The sequence below is a fragment of the Perca flavescens genome, chromosome 2, assembly GCF_004354835.1.
Source record: "Perca flavescens isolate YP-PL-M2 chromosome 2, PFLA_1.0, whole genome shotgun sequence".
NCBI classification, from domain to species: Eukaryota; Metazoa; Chordata; class Actinopteri; order Perciformes; family Percidae; genus Perca; species Perca flavescens.
In genome coordinates this window covers 42,048,233-42,065,632 of record NC_041332.1, presented here as the reverse complement: position 1 = coordinate 42,065,632, position 17,400 = coordinate 42,048,233, and the positions used below count along the sequence as shown (strand labels likewise).

The 17,400-nt window shown below is 42.0% G+C and overlaps 1 protein-coding gene across 1 annotated transcript in view; it reads right to left on the bottom strand.

The window, feature by feature from the left end:
* LOC114547148 (ras and Rab interactor 2) overlaps window positions 1-17,400 on the bottom strand; it is a 66,051-nt gene extending 48,651 nt beyond the window's left edge. The window contains 1 exon segment of the mRNA XM_028566384.1: window positions 17,022-17,400. The gene's annotated coding sequence lies outside the window, so the exon portion shown is untranslated.

Genomic DNA, 17,400 nt, shown 5'->3' with positions numbered 1-17,400 from the left:
CTAATGAATAGCTTCAGTGTTTGATGGCAGTGGACACAGACATGGGAGTTGTTATTGGCACTTCTTCGGTATCATTAAAACATTATATTTAGCTTTGATTTATGATCAATTTCCAATATTTCTTTTTCTTTTTAGTGGCTTACAACTCACCCAGCCTTAGTAAAGGATTTACTAACTACTAATTCACAGGTAATTAGGCTTTACAACCCCTTTCTAATGGGTGCCTGCAGTATTTAGAAAGTGGCACTAATTAAAGCAGTAGTTCAACATTTTAGGAAATTTCCTTGTTGGCTCAATTGCCGAGAGTTACACGAGAAGATTGACATCCATCTCGGCAAGAAAACCTCCTTAAGTACTTCTCCTTAAATGGTGAACAATTCCTTTAATGTTTATTTAAAGGGCGGACTGCACACACAAGAAACATTTTACTAGTTTCTAGCACTAATGTAATCTATTAGCAACCATAATAGAAAAGTAAAGGCTCTTATTTTTTTTTAAGATTATTTTTGGGGCATTTCAGGCCTTTATTTATATAGGACAGCTGGAGACATGAAAGGGGAGAGAGAGGGGGGAATGACATGCAGCAAAGGGCCGCAGGGCGGAGTCGAACCTGCGGCCGCTGCGTTGAGGAGTAAACCTCTATATATGGGCGCCTGCTCTACCAAGTGAGCTACCCAGGCACCCTGAAAAGTAAGGGCTCTTTTAATTTAATTTCATTTATACTTTGTATTGATCCCCAGTTGGGGAATTACAATTTACACTATTTGATATCATTACACACAGACCTGAAATATACACACACACGTTCAGGAACTATTCATGCATAAATGAGGCATGGTACCTTGCTCAAGAGCACCTTGGCAGTGCCCAGGAGGTGAACTGGCATCCCTCCAGCTACCAATCCACACTCCGTACTTTGGTCCGTACAACATTATTTGACTGTTGATGGCACACTATGATAAGACTTTCAACCAATCAGCAATCAGTCCTCAGTTGGCAAGCATATTATGGTGGCATCGGTGGCATCACATGCAGATTTGTGTGGTTCAATGTTTGCTGCACATGCTACATAGACCGATGGTCTATTTTCATGGGAAGCTGTGGCAATAATGCATAAATTACCTAAGAAATATTTAATATTACATCTTCAACAGAAAAAGCTGAACTGCCAGGCTTTAAGGTACCACATCCAACCATGGCCTCTGTACTGTAGGTGTTATCACCTTTAAGGTTCTTCACGGCCTAGCTCCTGGCTTTATTTCAGACCTCATGAGCCTGTCTGGAGTCCATACTGTATATACTGTAGAGGTTTGCTCCTCAACATAGTGGCTACAGGTTAGACCCAGACCTGCCGTCCTTTACTGCATGCCATTCCCCCTCTCTCTCCCTTTTTAATGCCTTCAGCTGTCCTATAAAAATAAAGGCCTAAAATGGCCAAAAATTAATAAAAAGGGCTTCTTAAAAACACACACAAATTAGACTTTTATTTATTTACTGAGAGAAGGCATCATGCTCAAATTGAAAAAGTGATACAACTGTATTTTTCTTTTGCTGATAACTATGTGTGCTTCATGTGTCTGTTCTGAGATCCAGTGAAGATTGTTAGGCTAACAGGGCTCCATGCTGCCGTCAGAAGAGCGAGCTGCAGGCAGCTGCAGAAAAGAACTCCCACACGTGGGTCATGTTATTGCCCTGAGGCAAACCAGATGATGGTGTGTGTGTGTGTGTGTGTGTGTGTGTGTGTGTGTGTGTGTGTGTGTGTGTGTGTGTGTGTGTGTGTGTGTGTGTGTGTGTGTGTGTGTGCATATGCGTCTGTATGTGTGTCCACAGGACAAAGGGAGGGATGAAAGGAGTGTATTTGATATGAATACACTCACTTTGGTTATTTACTTTACTTACTTAAAGCAGCAAGGCTATTCCTTAAAAACAGCTACACACGTGTGTGTGTGTGTGTGTGTGTGTGTGTGTGTGTGTGTGTGCATATGCGTCTGTATGTGTGTCCACAGGACAAAGGGAGGGATGAAAGGAGTGTATTTGATATGAATACACTCACTTTGGTTATTTACTTTACTTACTTAAAGCAGCAAGGCTATTCCTTAAAAACAGCTACACACGTGTGTGTGTGTGTGTGTGTGTGTGTGTGTGTGTGTGTGTGTGTGTGTGTGTGTGTGTGTGTGCGCAGCAGAATTTGGGTCAGCGGTTCTCTGTAAGTTCAGCTGAACCGACTGCCCCATGTTGTGCTGGTTAGAGAAGGAATCTACAAACTCATGGCTTTTCTTCACTCAAGGACAGAAGGTTAGGATTACTTCAATTTTTTTTTCCATGAAATGTTAATGAACCGTCTGTCAGTCAAACACCATCCTGACCACCAGCCTAACCTCTAATCACAGCTTCAGGAGTCTTGCAGTAGCAAAACGCTCAAAAACTACCATCAAACAAATCAAACTTCGTCTATAATAGCAGTGCCACTGGACTAAATCATGGTGAGAAACAGGCACCAGCACCGCCCAGCACCAACTTTCCACACTAAAAGGTCAACTGAGAAAAGCCTGGGCTGTTGTCTCTGGGCTACTCCCCTTTAAATGAGTACCAGGACTGTGGATCCAGCCCAGGGAGGAGGTGGGAAATGTCTCCACATAACTTTTGTTTTTGAGATTTAAAAGGCTGATAGGGTGGGAGCTTCCAAAAAGGACAGAAAATAGTCTGATTACCAAGATTATACCAGTGCTTGTTATTGTTGAGTCATGGAGGAGATATGAAAGACAAGCAAAGGGTAAACACACAGCGGTAAGTGGATTTAAATGACTTTGGCCCAAGCCTGGCTGTAACTGAGACTGGATAACCAACCAGGCAACATGCCCTGCAGCCCCAACCCTCCCTGTGAATATGCACCACTAAAGCACAAAATCAACCAAATCTAGGGCTGTGCTCCACTAAAGAAATTCTTAGTCGACTAACCCTCATTTGATTTTTTTTCCCGACTAATCGACAGATCTGTGCGCTTTAAAGCTATAGTGCGTTGTTTCTCTTTCCCCCATGAGGAATTCTAAGTAATGACAACAAAACTACGTCCATATGATACAAGCCTTTGTGATCGTGCATGCGCCCCCAACCGTCCTCCACAATGTTACTACTAGCCAAGGAGGACACGGAGGATTAAAAAAACATGATGGACTCTTCAGAAGAGGTCATTACCTTCACTCGAGTTTCTGCGCGGGAAAGTCGCCAAATGCCACAATCTTCTGACCATAGCCATACTGAGAAATCCAGAGAGAGTTGTGTGGAGCTGATAGTCTTAATTAGCTCTGTAGCAACTCATTTGGCAACGGCTTGAATGTAACAGACTAGGGGTGGGCGATATGGACAAAAAATAATATCTCAATATTTTTTCAGATTTTGACAATAACGATAATTAGACGATATCCTTTAAAAATGTGTTTTTAAAAAGTCTGAGTTACTTAATCACTGATGATGATAATGGGCACAATGTTGAATGAAAACAGTTCTTATTTATTTTCTTTAAAATAATTCTTTAAATTTAAGTATTCAAGTAAAAACAATTCAAAGACAAAATACTAATACTATACTAATTGAAGTAGTATAGGAACATTGAACTCTGAGTAAACATTCATTTGTTCACCTCTGCTGTAATGTAAATTGTGCAGCATACAAGCAAGATTAAATCATAATAATAACAAAGGGCTCTGTTCTGTAACATATTGCACACAACCATGTCCTTAGTGGAAGCAGTCCTGGAGATGAGACAGATGAGGCAGTATCAGGTCAGGTTCTGATAGTCCTTCTGACCGGGATTTATGCTGGGATCAGGAGTAGTTTATGTGATCTGACTGGCCCAGGTGAGGGAGAGACGTAGTTCTGTGTGCTTTCTTAATGTTAGAGTATGCTACATGGTCTTGTGTGTTCTTCCCTCTAGTAACACAATCTACATGCTGGAAAATGCTAGTTAAAGTCCCCTGCTATAATATGTATCCCCTCCAGGTGATCGCGCTGCAGTTTGTTCACTATGGTTAGCAGTGAGCCAAACTTGTGCTAACGTTAGCATCGGGGGCTATGTAGACGGCAGTGTGCTGTTTTTGTGGGAAATAAAATGACCTGTATATTACCGACAGGGCTCCAGATCAGGTGAGCCGTGCTGGGCAACGATCCTACGGTCGGTACTCCATTCATTGTGCACAAAAATGCAGTCCTCCGCTCCGCCTCTGGAATTATTTTCTCATCCTGCCGGTAGTTAGCTCGGCGGGCTAGCTCCGACAACAACCTGGAGCGCGCGGTCAGGCTATGTCCTCCAGGATGTTATGACCCTCCTGGAAGGCTCTCGTAACGCCTGTGTTGTATCGTGGTCCTGTATTGATTAGTTCAACGTGGCTGTACTTGTATAAATAAACACCGACAGGAGAGCGTCTGTAAAACTGAGTTTCTCCACAGAGTCATGCAAAAGCACCACTTTAAATCTTGTATTTACCAGAAATGTGCCCGTAAGTTTCTCGGAAATAAATAAATTCAGAATGAGATGCACCGATAGACCGGCCAGTGACCAGAATTGGCCGGTTTTCATGTGCTCGGCCATTACCGGCGACCAGCAGGTCATATGCAGATTTCATGCCGGTCAATGCTACAATTAACTGACAACATAAGTTATACGAGTTACAGTTCTCAAGGACCCACAGCACTCAACTTTTCCGCCGTGTGTGGCGCGTACCCGCTCACAGTGTGAAGCATGTGTTAGCGCTATTCTCGCACATGTAGGGAACCTGGTGAATTAACCTGCAACATGTCAGCTGTTTGGAAATTCTTCAGCGTGTGTGCAGAAGATAACAAGTTTGCAATATGCAACACCTGCAAGGAAAAAGTAGGACGTGGAGTGACAACACCAAAAACCCAAAATCACATTTTTAAAATAAAATTTCCAGCACCACGGTATCAGAAATAGGGCAGACGCACAACAGGGTTTCCGCCATGTACACCGCGCACCGCTCCTTCGGCTGTTTATGAAAAGTAATAAAGTCATAGAACCGTCTACTGAACTCAAGCAAACTGTAATCCGCTCTTTCTCCCCCTAGGGTGAGCAGAGCAACTGGACAGTGACAGGACGTCATCACTCGCGAAGTCATGGCAACCAAATAAACAACAGGGCGAGTACTACTTCACTAAATAAGTGATAAACCCAAGGGGGTAAGCTTCGCTTCAGAACTCAAACCTCCTATGGCGCCATTTTGATGCTACAGAGCCATCACCTCCCGTTAGCATTCCACTGACTAGCATTCATTTTGACGTCACTTGACAGTGAATAACTTTACATCTGAAGCGTTTAAAGACTATTTGTCCGTTGTTTAGTTCTAAAGAAACACGACAATGTATAAAAGGCTCCATGACCTTGTATCTCACATTATGGCTCCGTAGCAGACGCTTTTATAAAAATAGGCTAACGATTGGGTCACATAGTAGAGAAATTAGGCTACCGTATAGTACAGGATAAGCTTGCAGTCAGTTTCGATTTACATAAGCTGTTTAGGTTTAATTACTAATGTTAACTAGCATGTTAGTTAGCAATAATTAGCCTGTGCCCATGTTATCTCCTTGCATATACCTACGCTCTCCGTCTCTGTAAGATTGGGAATGATTGAGATTTCTCTTGGCACAGCTACCAGAAGACTTACAACTTTCAGACACAATGCTCACGTCACATTTCCGATCACCGGAAAAGTGCTTCTAATATCCTTCACTGGTCTCCGTCCAGAGCAACGAGGTCTGTTGGTCCATTCTTATATACTGTCTATGGATAAACCGACGAAAGCCGCAACATGAAATCCGTACTCACGTGGGTCCCGTGAAATTTGACGGCTACAGTTTAATGGAAAATAGTATTGGGCGCACGGACTTTGATGAATTTACTGTTTATCAGATCCCCGATGAGACAAGAAGCTAAGGTTAGCTAACGCTGCTGTGACGGCCCCTCTGCCTCTGACTCCCGTTGCAGGAGAACGTTGTATTCCTCCAACACGCTGTATTAACGTTACGGTTTTAAAACCGTTTCCCAACCAACATGAAAAACGTAGCTAGCGATGTTCACTCAGTGTGTTGTTGTTAAACTGTGTGTAAAATGAGCGGTGACGTTAAATGACCCTACAGTACCGTCTATTTGCTGAATGGTTTCAAGGTAACGGTCGGCAGCTAACATTAGCAGATAAGGCCGTACACTGTGAGCGGGTACGCGCCACACACGGCGGAAAAGTTGAGTGCTGTGGGTCCTTGAGAACTGTAACTCGTATAACTTATGTTGTCAGTTAATTGTAGCATTGACCGGCATGAAATCGGCATATGACCTGCTGGTCGCCGGTAATGGCCGAGCACATGAAAACCGGCCAATTCTGGTCACTGGCCGGTCTATCGGTGCATCTCATTCTGAATTTATTTATTTCCGAGAAACTTACGGGCACATTTCTGGTAAATACAAGATTTAAAGTGGTGCTTTTGCATGACTCTGTGGAGAAACTCAGTTTTACAGACGTAAATGTACTGCATTTATATTGCGCTTTTCTAGACCTAACGGCCACTTAAAGCTTTAGTGCATAACTTTTTGATTAATGAACGTCTGTTATAGGGGTGGCCGATATATATCATTTACGATAATATCGTCATTGTTGTGTTAACGATGTGCAAATTGACATTATTGAGTATTTAAATTACTTGGGAAAAAAACTTCATAACACGCACTGGAACGCTACACATTCACTAATGTCAACAAAGATGGCGGCGTGCAATTGTGCAGCGGCTACTAGCTCTCCTGTCGGTGTTTATTTATACAAGTACAGCCACGCTGAACTAATCAATACAGGACCACGATACAACACAGGCGTTACGAGAGCCTTCCAGGAGGCTCATAACATCCTGCCCGTACACTGACGTTATTGATTCATTTATGTGTAATAAACTGGACATTCCCATTGATTGTAAAATGGGACATATTGAAGGGCATAGGGAAAGATGAATCGGACGAGGTAGGCTGAGAGGATTGACAGCTTGAGGGGGAGAGATGCTTGCTGTGGAGGCCTGCTGGGGTGAGAACAACACCCGACTCCAAACTTTTTTGTCCGTGTTGGATGGGGCCCAGTAGCTTTTGAGGCTGGATTCACACCTGCAAAAAAACTAATAAAAAATGAACATTTGCAGTAGGCTTCAGGTTATTATTACCACAATGAATTTATAACCTAGGCTTAGGCTCACCTGTGTCCCGTAACAGACCTGATCTGTCTGGACTCCAGCCGTGCTTCTAAGACTGTGGTTGGTGTATCTGGTGGTCGGACCAGCTGCTTTGGACAATCGTGGAAGCATGTCCCCCAGGTAGTTCTTCCCCTTTGGCTGTGTGGAGTACCAGAGATGTGGTTTGGGATCCTTCAGTGGATGGAGGTAGAAGGCGGTGACACCCGGCGGACGTCTGGCGAGATATTTTTTGAAACTCAGGACTGGACATCTGGGGTTGCCTGGCTCCGCGTACATTACGCCTCGGAGGTTTTCCTTGTTTGGGTCATTTGAATGTTTGTGGTTCTTCGTCTCCAGATTGAACGACAAACTAACGTATTCGTCCCCGGCGTCATCCACTTTTATGGCGAATGAGGACGCAGTCAGTTCCCAAGTGCCCCTCCCTGCCTTGCCTCGCCAAGCAAAGCTGGAGGTCAAACCAAACTTTGGAAACCTAACGGGGTGTCCGGGGAGAGAGCTGTGGATTCACGCAGCCATTTCAGGTCAGCCTCAGTGACGTGGGGATGGTGTTTCGCCTTGTCTTGGCCATTCTTTCGATGTGTTTTTATTATGGATTTGAAAACCTTGTTGCTGGTGGTAAACTCACTGTCCGCATAGAAATTGAACCTTGAGAAAAGACGGTTCAGTGAGGCTCACTGTATGGCTTGCCTACTACGCTTTGAACTGTAGCATAAAAACGTCTTAACAAATCGTTTAGTTCTTCTGCGCTGCAGGTGTCCGGGTCAGTTGTCACTGTCAGTCTATCCTTCTGCTGGTTCTTCCACTCGGTGAAAACCTTCATAGCAAAGGCAGTTGCCTTTTTTGTGTTTGATTCCAGGGCCCCGTCTTCAATTGTAAGCAGCTCCTCATCTGTCAGATCTCGGAAACGGGTACCCTGGGCCTTGTCTTTTTCTTTTGTCATGTCATCCTCGTCGCTCTTCAACTAGTCCACAAATGTCTTCCCTACTCCAAATATATTAAAACTGACAATGAATTTGTCCATTTTAAAGACATTGTAATATTTAGAACTAGCTAGCCTACAGCGAATAATGTTAGCTCAACTGTAGGTCAACTGTAGCTAACGTTAATAGTTTCTATAGCAACCACACAAGGCTGCATCTGATCACTAACGTTAGTTTAATAAGGTAGTTGCTACATTGTATCTCGCTTGCAAAACTATGTAGGCCTATCGACTGACCCTCTGATAGATTTCAGACACGTTTTAGAAACTTTTTTAAACAAGGTTTATTTTTACAATGGACCTCATGTTTGAAATTTCTGTGATAGAAAAAAAATACAAGCGGCGTATTGATCTACTATTTGATGACGCTGTGCTCAGTCAGCGGGCAATACACAGCGGGCAATATGCCGGGTTAATGCCCTCCTCCCAGCCAATCAGAATCAAGCATTCTTAAACGAAGTAGAATAAATAGTTCTATTTTATAGTGATCCATTATCTGTTCAAAAAATGTTTTATGCAAAATGTTCTATTAAAGAAAAGATAGAAAATAAATAAATATTTGTGTGTGCTGTAAAGTGGTTAGAAAATATTTTATCGGAATCGGCTAAAATTGGTATCGGCTGGCCTAACTCAATGAAAATCGGAAATCTGAATCGGTCTAGAAAGTTGTAATCGGTGCATCTCTAAAAAAAACGAATGCTTTTTTTTAGCATCAGATCTTTCCTTATAATCATGTTTTGATGCATTCTTCAGTATCAAAAGTAATCCAGTGATTGCTGTTGGTTTCCGTGGTTACAGAGCAAACAGGAACTGATAGTAGATAATGCAGCATGGAGCAAATGCCAAACTGTAAACAAATAGGCAAAAAACAGGGCTCAAGGTGTAGCCTGAAGCAAACTCACAGACTCCATGGTTACATCAAAGATCCTCTAAAGATAGCACATTTTAAGCAGCGCCAATGGTATGAAACGGTACACAAGAGATGTTATGTGACGGTAGTACGTGGATATACCGGTCTTAAAAATGTTTTCAACCTAAATGTAAGGAATTCCTGATGACTGCACTGGTGGAGCTGTGTGTGTCTGTCCTTGTCTTATGTGTGTGTATTTTGTTATTTTATATGAGTTGTGTCATGAAATTATGTGTATGTGTATGTTTAGTTTTTGTCTTACAATTTTTATTTTTTATTGTTTATGATTTTATATGTATTTATTATTGCATTGCCACATTTTCAAGTGAGTTGTAAGGACCTCAGGAAGAATAGCACCTGCAATGCAGGAGCTAAGATACGTAATGACCTCTTCTGAAGAGTCCATCATGTTTTTTTAATCCTCTGTGTCCTCCTTGTTTACTAGCAACTGTGTGGAGGAGGGGTGGGGGCGGTGCGCAATCACGGAAGGCTTGTATCATGTGGACAGTTTTGTTGTCATTACTTAGAATTCCCCATTGACAGAAACTACGCACTATAGCTTTAAAACATGTTCATTCAAAATAGAAGTGAGAAAATTATACAAAAATATGAAATTGAAATTTTAAAAAACATTTTTGCAGCTCATTTTATCCCAAGGGCCCCATATGTGGTAAATCTGGCATCGTCTGCAACTAACCCACACCCTAAATCCTGACATGCGGCAGGGATGAAAGAAGCCATATTGTCCAATTACACTATTAATTTCAATAAGGCTTTTGGCGGATACATAGCTCACCGACTTGGTCTGAATGAACGCATAAAGCGGATTTTTAGTTTAGCTAGCAGAAATAGGAAAAGCAGAGCTCCAGTCGGAGGTTTCTGCAGCTAAACCGAGTGTTTGATTTCATGGCCTGCTGCAGGATTACAGCAGACACCAGTGTTGCTCCTGTGAAAGCATTCAGTGTTAACATCCCCCACAGGGACAGTTTACTCTTACACCGGTAACCTGAGTAGCTGCTTGCTTGTCCAGCCGAGATGACATCATTTCTCATAAACCTGGGAAGTTCTTCGCTTTTGCCTTGAACGTTGAGAGAGAAGTGGTTGACGGGAGTTTACTTTAAAACATACGTTTGTAAAAATCACAGAAACCCCAGACGTTTAAAGCAGAAAAATCTGAAACATCCCACTAGGACGAGAACATAAAAAGCGCCTAAATGAAAGCAGACGGCAACAGTAACTGTCTTTTTAGGTCACTGTGGACCAAAAACACTATCAGCTTAGTTAAGGGCCATCCACACCAAGAGCGATAACTGTAAACATGACTAGAACTACGAAGATGTGAGCATCCACACTGCTGAGCGACAATGTTCTGCAAACAGCGACGCCAAGCACGCACTGCACGCTCCAGCTGATAATACATACATACATACAGCAGACGTTCCAGCGTACGATTACAGGAATGTCTGTAGTAATAACCTACATATTTGTGAATTTGGGTACATTTTATAAGCCAAAAAAAGTCTGAGCGGAGGTCCCCGGGGCGCCGACACCGCTGCCTTCTCCAGGCGCACAGCGCTGCAGAGAGCCGGGGATGAGAGCGGGCGGGCGGGGTCAGATCTGAGTTGAGCACGGGAACAAAAACACCACAGTATGATAATTAGAGGTTTGAATCTTCACGGATCTCCCGATTCGATTACGATTAACATGTCAGCGATTCAATATCTCGATGCATCACGGTGCATCACGATGCGTGAAATAGATTTTTCTATTGAAGCCATATAGGATATTTAATTCATAGCTTCAAAAACAAAACATTCTGCAGTGCTCTAATACTAAATAAATTGGATACATAAAACTATACAGCACTGAGCACATGGCACTTCCTGAATGTGCAAAACATAACAGAATATGTAAACAGTAATGTTGTTAGGCCTACATTAAATTGTAAACAGAAATAATCGATTATGAGCCGGCCGATTATTGATGCAGCATTGTCCATGTCTATGATGTGATGCATCGATTATTTGATTAATTTCAACACCTCTAATGATAATCACACCTAAAATACAAGATTCACTCTCTGTGGTTTCTGTGACACTAGAAATACTTTTAGGATTGTAGCCCCACCGAAGGGAAAAGTCACAACCACTATATTATATTATATTATATTATAATATATATATATATATATATATATATATATATATATATATATATATATATATATATATATATATATATATATTAGGGCTGTCAACATTAACACGTTAATTTTTGCGTTAATTTTTTAATATTTAACTCGTTAAAAAAAATTAAAGAAATTAACGCAGCTGTGTTTGTTTACTTCATGTGGCGGCTGAGAAACGTAATACGTCTACATAACAGCAGGCGGCGCTACTCTGTATTGTTGCCCAAGTAATGAACACCGGCAGCTGATTGGACGAACGCGTCACATGGGTTTGTTTTCTCCGGATATTGAGAGCCAGACTGTCATGGCGGCCGTTCATAATACGATCTCATATTGTACTAAAATAGTTCACTGAAACATGTTTCTGAAAACATTTTAAGCGAGAAATAGGCCGTGATGCAGTTGCTGAATCGGTCTTCATTTCAGCTCAACAAAGGTCAGTTTAGAAGATTTTCGTCAGATTTTGAGACTCTAGTCACCTCGCTCCGCTCGCCATTTCCGGGTGAGTCCCGACTGCCCTGCCGCCGACTGAACTCTCGGCTCGTTGGAGATGAACTGAACTCTCGGCTCGTTGGAGATGAACTGAACTCTCGGCTCGTTGGAGATGAACTGAACTCTCGGCTCGTTGGAGATGAACTGCTCCTCGCCTGTAAAGTAGACGAGAGCAGGCGACAGCAGCTGGGGACGGTGACAAAAATCTGCTCTAAAGTCAGACAGTTTCTAGTCGTTTCAGCAGCCTTCAGCAGGACTAAATAAGCCAAACTGTTGCTGCTGTTGTTCTGAAAGATATTAAACATTCTGAACTTAGCAGAACCTTTCCTCGTTTGGTTTTTTCTTCATATTTGCAAAGTTAAGTGATTTAGCATTTAAATATCCATTATTATAAGCTTCAGTCTCAATATATATATATATATAAATAATGTATTCACCGGTGTAAAAACAAATGTCTCCGCAGTGTCTCTCTCCGCCGTGTCATCGTTGTAAACTTTTTTATTTTGATTGGCTGTCTATAGCTATGTTTCCATCCACACGTTTTATCCGAATTAAGTGATATCGATTGAAAAATGCCTTATGGAAACAGTAAAATTCGATAGAATTTCATGAATATCGACTCAAATGAAATACGTTCAGTCTCATTGGATTTTCTCTTGATCGATATACGGCTTATGCGATAAACACTGATGGAAACGTTATTTGCCGAATAAATTAATGAATTGCGATTAAGTTTTAGGTCATTTTATGGTTGCAACCCGCCACAAAACGAAGAAGAAGAAGTTGTAGTCCATTTCCGCCCAGTATTTCCACTCTGTTTGCACACATGACAGGTGTCAAAGACAGATGTAAGCGGACTAGCGAGGACACAAGAGACTTTTTGAATTTAATTTACGAGCAAAATATAACGGCTATTTTAGATAGCAAAAATCTAAGAAATGCCATAATTTATCTCGAAGGAAATGGCCAACAAAGGTTAGGACAAGCCGTGGGACATCCTCCGGAGTAAATGGAAGGTGCTCAAACAGCGATACATACAAAAAAGAGAGTTGTCTCGCAGCGGTGCCGGAGTGAAAATAAAAGGAGAGTTCCACCTTTTTGATGAGCTGGATCAGATCCTCGGCCAAAGGCCCATCGGAGCTTCCTTGGCTTCTAATATTAACAACTACTACTTCTGTCTAGCAAAACTTTGTTCGCAAAAGTTTGCTTGAATGTTGTGCGATTCAGTGTGAAAATGAATGGAAACACCTTAAAATGTCTCAAATCAATTCGATATACCAAATTAATCGCAAAACAGCATGTGACGTCATTACGCAACAGGTTTTTATTCGCTTTAAAGCTGTTGGATGGAAACACACTTTCACACTCAGCTTTATTCGCATGAGTTTTTATACCGAACTTCAGATAATTCGGTTGACAAGTGTTTCAAATTGTTTTGAAAGTGATCCCAACGATATCGTTCTCCACTGTCGTCGTCGTTATAGTTGTGGTGTGGACTCCGCCATCCACTTGAGTTAGGACGAGTTTTAAAACTATAGATTTATAGTTATCATTATATTTATGGTTGTTGGTGTGGACTAGAGGTGGGCAATATATCGTTTAGACGATAATATCCAAATTGTTGTCTGGACGATATGCAAAATTGGGATATTGAATATTTCATAATTTGTACAATCCGACCCCCCAAACATGAAAAGAGCTGAAGGAAGTTAAAGAGAAAACAAATAACACACACTATAACCTTCTAAACAATTGTATGTAGTGATTTTAATACTGTAGGGGTTTGTTTGACTGTATTTTTTGTACAAAATCATGATCGTCCCGCACAAAAGTAAGCTGCTACTAGTTCTTACCTTGCGCGTTATGACGTTCACTCATGTCAACAAAGATGGCGGTGCACGATTGTGCAGCGGCTCTCCTGTCGGTGTATATTTATACAAGTACGTACAGCCACACTGAACTAATCAATACAGGACCACGATACAACACACTGAACTAATCAATACAGGACCTAATCAATACAACCACACTGAACTAATCAATACAGGACCACGATACAACACACTGAACTAATCAATACAGGACCACGATACAACACACTGAACTAATCAATACAGGACCACGATACAACACACTGAACTAATCAATACAGGACCACGATACAACACACTGAACTAACATCCAGGACCAGGAAAACACACTGAACTAATCAATACAGGACCATGATACCAGGTTGTTGTCGGCGCTTCCAGGCGGCTCATAACATCCCGGAGGAAAAAGCCTGACGGAGCCCTCCAGGTTGTTGTCGGCGGTCTACCGGCAGAATGAGAAAATAACTCCGGCAAGACCAGAGGCGGAGGACTGCATTTTTGGGCACAATGAATGGAGTACCAACTGCAGGATCGTTGCCCAGCACGGCTCACCTGACCTGGAGCCCTATTGGTAATATACTGACCATTTTATTTACTATGAAAACAGCACACTGCCGTCTACATAGCCCCCGATGCTAACGTTAGCACAAGTTTGGTTCACTGCTAACCATAGTGAACAAACTGCAGCGCAATCACCTGGATACGGGATACAGGAGACTTTAACAAGGCGTCCTTAAAGTCTGTTCCCCTCCAGCTTTCTCCCAGCATGTAGATTGTGTTACTAGAGGGAAGAACACACTAGACCATGTTACTCTAACATCAAGAAAGATACACAACTGCTCCTCTCCCTCACCTGGGCCAGTCAGGTCACATCCAACTCCTGATCCCAGCATACATCCCGGTCAGAAGGACTATACAGCCCAGTAGAAGTACTATCAGAACCTAGTCTGACCCGGCCCTGTCCCAGCTCCAGGACTGCTTCCAATAAGGACATGGTTGTGAGCAATATGTTACAGAACAGAGCCCTTTGTTTATTGTTACGATTTCATCTTGCTTGTACATTTTCCCAAGAGAACCACCGAAATAGCCTCCGAACAGGGCTTCTTTAAACTTCTAGAAGGATTTCAAAAAATATCGTCTGAATATCGATATTGAAAAAAAATATCGAGATATTCATTTTTGTCAATATCTCCCACCCCTAGTGTGGACGGCCCTTTTTCTCCCTTACAGCTGATTCATTTCCACAAAGCAGCGTGTAACATGGCTCTTTGTGCCAGGAATCCTCGGTTTTGCAGTTAAACTAATCTCTTTAACAGATTCCAAAGCAGCTTAAATGAGGAAATTGGCCCCTTTATTACATTGATAAACTTCAACTCACTGCTCATTTAGAAGGAACAGAGAGGGATAAGAACTGAGCTGCAGCAGAGCATGTTGTGTTCTGTTTGGGTTCAGATGGGCATTACATACTTCTGAAGGAAAAACGATCCGCTATCAGTGATCAGTGATGCTGCAACATGTTGTGTTCTTATAACTTAGGGCCCTGATAGTGGAGTAATACCTGGGAAATAAACAAGTAAGGGACTGTATGTATTTTTGCTGAACGGAGGATAGCCTGAATTTCTGGGAGAGCAAGGGATGGTATTTTATTGATGCATTCATTTTCAGCACAGATTTCTTTTATAATGTAGGTTGGGGTGCGTCTTGTAATTATTTATGCTTTGCCTATTTCAGTTACACCTATGAAAACAATTGTATAACGTGGGAGGGTCTTGGAATACTTAAAATATAACAGATTTAAAAGATCTCCACACACACACACACACACACACACACACACACACACACACACACACACACACACACACACACACACACACACACACACACACACACACACACACACACACATTTTTGTACAGTCCCTAAATTGATATAAAACTGGTGTTTTTAGAGACACATGGAAGTCGTATTGCCAGGAGAAAATACTTTGAAGTCCCTGTCTAAAATGTGTGTGATGTATAGCCATGCACCTGTATGTACTTTTAGGAGAAGCTTGATATTGTCAGAAAATGCTTGCGGTATTTGGGCTTAATAAGTAGCACAGTCTTACCTGACCTTTAACTGAACTTTAAAAGAAATGCAGCTGCCATGTGCAGGTTCAGCAATGCTTCTGCAGGACTAGTGGAGCCACCATTTAAGCAAGCACCATTAAATAAATAAATACGCTTGCTACAGATAAGAGGGGGGGTAACTTTCCATCTGTATAACTCAACATGCAGAAAACTCCCAAAGCTTCCAGCTTCGTGACCAGGGCCGGCCCATAGCATAGGCAGTAATAGGCAAGTGCTGTGGGCGCTATCCATCCATATAGGGGCACCATGGGCACTCCAACAACAACAGAACTAGATAGCCTATATCGGGCCCTATTTTCTGGGTTGCCTGGAGACACAGCATTGTTTCTTTAATACTGTTTTTGTGGGTTTTTTTTTCCAACAACAAAAAATTATTTTTTGGAAAATACTAATGTTTCGGTCTCTCTGTACCCATGTCAAGACTGTATGTTTCTAAAATAAAAACGACCTTAAAAGACATAAAGCTTTCTTTGTGGAGTGTATGAACACAATGATTGGGGGTGGAAACTCTATGCGCTTTATGAGAGGCTCTATGCACTGGACACACCTTAAGCTCAGTTTTCACATTTTGTTTCATTAGTTAAATCTTTGTAATTGTATTATATTTTGATTATGTTGACATGTAGCCTACTGTAGGTCTAATTTATAACTTGTAATTTGTAAAAACATAATGAAGCTCTTTAAAAAAAAAAAAGAAATGGCTGCGATGCAAAGGGGCCCCATCTAAAATCTTGCCTAGGGCACCAAATGGGTCAGGGCCGGCCCTGTCCACGACTCTCCACACGTAGCTACTGAAAGCAAAACTGAGTTTGGTTTTACGAAAAGTTTCCTCACACCAGACATTTTTATTCATCTGTATGTTGCTGTACATTCTACTATATCTGGATATCAAAACAATGTGCTATATCATCCATTACATGGAGTGGAATTAGGAATTTGCAGCTTTTCCAACGTTTTGTAGTCCCTGCTACTATGGATTATAAAATCAGTATATTCCACTTTCCTACAATTCCAGAACAAACAGTAACATTAGTTTTAGCCAGGTATTCCACTGCGTGACTATACAGACAGACAACAGAAACCCTGCAGAAAACTTTCATCAAAGTTGGAGTCAGTACAAACACTTCGTGACATTCCTGCTGGTTAACCACAAATGATGGTCAAGAGTCAACCAGTCTAGCTCTGCAGAAAGACTACTTTTACTCACCTTAAAGTCGTTTCCTCTTCAGTAGCCTAGAGTAAATCGGTGTTGTAGTCTGCTTATGCTCCGCGGGGAAACGTCATGGCCGCTGCGTTGCGTCGTTTAGTTTGGTTTTCGAGTAGTACCGAGGAACCTCACTGTCCCCGGACTCGGTCGGTAACATGGTTTAATGTCGGACAGAGACAGAAACAGATTTTAAGAGACAGAGAGACCGGGACTGGGTCTCGGCAGCACCGAGCTGTGACAGACCCGGAGGAGGAGAGCAGCGGTAATATGACGCCTCTGCCTGATTGGCTGATATGTTTACCTTGACTTTTCATTTAGCCATTAACGTCAAATGACGACACTAGAAGTTTTCATTAGCATTTTTGTGTTGTCACTGTTC